This window comes from Orycteropus afer, unplaced genomic scaffold (assembly GCF_000298275.1).
Source record: "Orycteropus afer afer isolate SDZICR_OR568_19922 unplaced genomic scaffold, OryAfe1.0 scaffold00341, whole genome shotgun sequence".
Taxonomy (NCBI): Eukaryota; Metazoa; Chordata; class Mammalia; order Tubulidentata; family Orycteropodidae; genus Orycteropus; species Orycteropus afer.
In genome coordinates, this window is record NW_006921928.1 from 2,829,748 (window position 1) to 2,835,316 (window position 5,569).

A 5,569-nucleotide genomic window follows, 5' to 3' on the forward strand; every position below is an offset into this window, starting at 1 on the left:
TTCCTTCCAAGGAGTGGCTGGTAGGTTTGAACCACCAGCCTTCTGGTTAGCAGTCAAGTGCTTTAGCCACTATGCTACCAGAGCTCCTGAGAGCCCTCTAGGTGAATTCAAACTGCTCCCTGCCCACCTTTCAGTTAGTAGCCCTGTGCTTAACCATTTGCACCACCTAGGGACTCCTATGGAGACAAGGAGACAGCGTTTTTAAAATTAGAGAGATTCCACAAAACAGAGGACAAATGGTAGCCATAAAGCAATGCATGTGAGCACTGAGGAAAGGGCAAGAATTTCCGATTAGGAAATCCTAATCAAATTCATGAAAAGAGAGGTAAAAAAAAAAATTTGAACTTGGCCTTGACTTTAGGGATGACATTCTAAACAGAGAGAACAGCAAGAGCAAAGGCCAGGTGTGTGGAAATGCACAGGGAGTTTGTAGAAGGATCCACGTGGCTGGGCAGGAGAGAGAGCTGGGAGCAATAGGCTTTTTACCCAGTGCCCTCTGGCAGGCGTGGGCAGTCGGTGGGCCTGGAAAGTTCAGTACAATTGGCATCTTGGTAATCACTCTCCAACGATGGTATCTTTGGCCTTGTATAGCTTTTATCAGCTTTTTGCTCACTGCTGGATTAAATATTGAGGTCCATGATTCATAGGAGAAGCAAGCGCTCCATACTTTTAGTAAAGAAAGTGGGGAGTGTGAGCAGAAGCCAGGCCCCGTCTTTAGTGATGTTCTCTTATTTTGATGTAGCTTTAAATATTGATGATCTCACCCAGCACATTCTGATAAAGGTCCCACTGAGAGTTGTGCAACGAGAATGCATTTCTGGAAGCCCAAGCCTCTCTTGAAGTGTCTCTCCCCAGAAATCTGTTCTTTGGACTTGGTGAATTTGAGCAGATTTGTGGATTAGCAGAGCGAGAATCAGCACAGTCCCGCTGAGATGCTGGCCGGTTGCTCAGAGCGTCCATCCCCAGGGCCTTTGTTAATAATCTGCTGTGGGACAAGGGCAAGGGGCAGCTTAATGAGACTCTTAATAAAACCCTTTCTCAGAGACTGAGTTTTTTTTTTTCCTTAAAAAAACCCAAAAAACCATGACACCATTTAAAGTGCCGTTCCAGAGCTTTAAAAGACGTTGGGGAAGGGTGGGGGTTATTACACCAGACCTGTGAATTACTGGCTTCTTCAGTATTCAACTCTCTCCTTCTACAGAAATTTAAAGGGAATGTCCAGGATAAGAAGTAAAGAAAAGAAAAGCAAAGACAATGCCTTGAAACATGGGTGTAGATGACCCAGGAAATGCTTATTTCCCCAGCAGCACTTTTAAGAGCCAGCCATTCACAGATGTACTCATTCATTCACAGCACAGCTTTTGAGGTAATCACTGCATGCAAGTCATTGTACTAGGTGCCAGAGAGACAAGTATGCAAGACTGGCCTTAATATGTAGTATGTTTGCCTGTCTGTCTGTCCTTACTGGACTGTGATTTGAAGAGTTAGGGCTGTTTTCTCTTCTTAATACCTAACATCTCGCACATCACCTGGCAGGCACAATAAATATCAGGGTGAATGGTGCAATCTAAGCTATTACTTAGAGCACTTATATTTCACTCGTCTGTCAGTTTGTCACACTGTGGTGGCTTGTGTGTTGTTATTAGGATGGGGGCTATGCCACGGGTATTTCAAATACCTGCAACATCACGCATGATGGACAGGTTGCAGAGGAACTTCCAGACTAAGATAGGCTGGGAAGAAGGATGGGGCCGTCCATTTCTGAACAAACTGTCCAGTGAAAACCTGTAATATAATATAATATAATATAATAGCAGTGAAACACTGTCTGATATGTTACATTTCAATAGGGGTGTCTTAAAGGTGAAAACACTTTTTTAAATGGAAACTGCCAAAGCCCCAGCAAAGTGTGCACCTGTTAAATACTAGCAGATTTCTCATTCATTCATTTCTCAAATATTCATTGAATACTGTATGGCACTGCACACATTTAATGAGTTTTGTGGGCAAGACTTTTGGCATTCTGAACTTTTGAGGGAAGGAACATGCTCTCTTTCTTTCCCTGCATGTGACTGAGGAAGCATGCGGAGCCAGTTTCTGTTGGTAGCCATCTTGCAACCATGAGGGAAATCAACCTGAGCACAGATGCTTGCAGAGGGCAGAACTGAGAGAAGTACAGAGAAATGGAGCCTTGATAGAACCATGGCTAAAGACCACTGGATGTTTTAATTATGTGAGCACGTAAATCTCTTTTATTGTTTAAACCAGCTTAAATTGAGTTTTTCCTATAATTTGCTAGGCCTTTAACTAATACAGTTCCCCAAGGGCTGTAGCAGCCTCCAGTCTGTTGGTGGCCAGCCCTTTAACCTCTGGAAATCCCCTGCTGAGATTCCAGACTCATCTCCAGGAGCAGAGAGTTCTGCCCATAGGCTCTATAACCTCTCTGGTTTCTGAGCAGCAAGACCCTGGCCAAGTAGACCTGGAGAACTGAGAACACTGAGGAATCCACATGTTTACAATGAGCAGGGTGGCCCTTGGGAGTTGATGGTTGACTTTGTGGCTCATCCACAAATAGCTCTCCAGGCCTGGTGTCTGACATTCTACCATGAGGAATTTCCTTCTCCAGTTTACATTTAAAAAGTGTTTTCACCTTCAACACCACCTTCCTGCACTTTGACTTTGGTTTACAACCAGTCATCTTACCAGATAGCATGGGGGGGGCACTTCTGTGTAATTTGAATCACGTTGTTGTTGTTGTTATTTGTTGTCGAGTCAGACCCTACTCATAGCAACCCCTCCTTGGGTTTCCAAGGCAGTATCACTACGGAAGTAGATTGCCCCATCTTCCTTCCGAGGAGTGGCTGGTGGGTTTGAACTGCCAGCCTTCTGGTTAGCAGTCAAGTGCCTTAGCCACTATGCTACCAGAGGTCCCTCCTATCTGAATCATAGCATCATTGATGTATGTACTCTGAAGAATATGCTCACTGATAAAAGTGAGGACCCAGCAGTGTTTCGTTCTGTTGTACATAGGCTTGCTATGACTTAGAGCTGACTCGATAGCACCTAACAACAACAAAGTGTAGTCAGCTGCCTGAGTGGTACAAATGGTTAAGTTCTCGGCTGCTAACAGAAAGGTTGGTGGTTTGAGTCCACCCAGAGGCATCTCAGTAGAAAGGCTTGGTGATCTACTTCTGAAAAATTAGCCATTGAAAACCCTATGGAGCAAAGTTCTGCTCTGACACGCATGGGGTTGCCATGAGTGGGAACTCCATGGAAACTGGCTTGGGTTTTTTTTGTTTGTTTGTTTGTTTTATAGTATACTCAACCTGATTCCTTTAAAAAGTCCTCAAATAATCTATTTTCCTTCTTGCTGAAGCTTTTTATCATGGTACAATTTTATATAGTCTTCCCAAAGTTTTTTTTTAACCCCTTTTAAACTCATTTCTTATCTTTTTGGAAAGTAACACCATCCTTCTAGTAATTCCTTCCATCTCCCTCCCCACAGGTTTCTATGCTTCACCTCAGCAGATCCAGAGCTCACTGCACACGGAGGCTCATGGGAGAGATAAGCTCAAGTCATTACAGGGCCTACAGCAAAGGCTCAAGCAGGCCCAAGCAGGCCCAAGCAGGCCCAGGCCCATAGTGGACACAGGCCTGTGGCAGTCACTGGTCCACAACAGACACAGGTTGGATTCTTGGCTGACTTTCACTGTCACTGGGCCCAGGGCCCTACCGTCTGTCTCCAGAGGTAAAACCCTTATTGTTTCGTGGTAGCTTTAGTCAGGCTGTAGAAATATCACTCAGAAACCCAACAAGGGGTCGCTATGAGTCAGAATCAAAGCGGTGGCAGTGAGTTTGGGTTTTTTGGAGTTTTCAGTCAGGCCAGAGAAGCTGATTCATGGTCTCCACTTAAGTACTTCCTGAGGATTAATGACAATGGCCAGAGCTGATGGCCTGAGGCAAAGTGAAAAGCTGTTACCCTCAGCTCAGCATTAATTCCATTGTTATTAGGCAAGACGCTTCTCCCCAAGTTGCTTTCTGTTTTTGTACAAAGTAAGGGTGGTATGGGAAGAGGAGCACATTTTTCTACTATGGGGCATCATTCTTCTAGAGCAGAGTGCCCTCAGCTGGGGGCAGGAATGGGTGAAGAAAAAAACTGCAAAGGCCTTTCTCTCCTGGTCCCAGCCTTGTCCCAGGAAGACTTGAAGGCCCCTCCAGGTAAACAGGTTATTGTGGACCTTGTGATACTTTTTTTGTCAGTGGCAGGTGGGGTAATTGAGGACGGGATGGGGCAGGGCCTTGATAGTTTCTTCCCATTCCAGCTGCCCATATTAGGGAGGTGAGGAGCAAGTGTTCAAGAACCAGAAAGGCTGCCTTCCTTTGTTGGATTCTTGGCCCACTTTCCTGGCTTGCTTTTTAGCCTGCTCTTGGTAAACACACACTGCCAAGGAAAAGGAGAATGCGGGGCTCAGGACAGAAGCCATTGTGTACAGAGCACAAGCCTCTAAACAGCCCTTCAGCTCCTGTCTAACCTCACAAATGTGACTGAGCGTTAGGACAAAGACTACAGTGGAACAAAATTAGGATATATAGGTAGGGCAAACTACCCAAACCAAACTCACTGCCGTCGAGTCGGATCTCACTCATAGCGACTCCTCCTTGGGTTTCTGAGGCGGTATCACTACGGAAGTAGATTACCCAAACTTCCCTCCAAGGAGTGGCTGGTGGGTTTGAACTGCCAGCCTTTTGGTTAGCAGTCAAATGCCTTAGGCACTATGCCACCAGAGCTCCCAGGGATCCTATAATCCCACTTAATCACAGATTTCTGAGGAAAATGGTCTTCACTGGAGGCTGTTAACATGCTCCTTGATGGCAAGACTTCATTTTATAGAGGGGCCCCCCAAAGTCACCACCTCTCAGGGGCAGAGCAGCAAGAAAATATTATCTGAAGAGGGCTGGGGACCCTAGTGTCACTGTGGTTTCAGGCTGACCTCTGGGTCTCAGCCTTGTCCTTGGTTGATGTTGGATTAAGATCCTGATTAACATGAAAACAGAAGATAGTTCAGCGTTCTGGGCAGCTGCCAGCTTCTGCTGTGGGTGAGGGGGGAAGGTAACCGTTCCATCACTGTCTTTCCTGACCAATTCGATGATTCAGCATATTCCTGGTGCTCTCTCTCTCTCTCTCTCTCTCTGCTGAGGTGATTTATAGTGAGCTCTGCAGGCCTGACTAGAGTGAGTGATGGGGAATAGGAGTCCATCCACTGTGTGCGTGCGTGTGTACATCTGTGTGCGTGCACACACTTCATACATCACGTACACAGTACCAGATGGGTTTGTGTGTGCGTGAGAAAAAAACATTTGCAGCCCTCTCACGGCCACTCCAGTTGCTGACGGTTTCTATCTGGGAAATTCTCCTCTCAGGCAAAAGTATTTACTAACTGGTATCTCTCCAAGATAATTTTTTTAGATGAGGGGTCGAAAGGGAGGAATGAGGAGGAAGGCAGGAGTTTAGGGCTTAGGATACTCAGCTGTTTTGAGTTAAGTGCTTCTGGGGAAACAGATGAAAGGA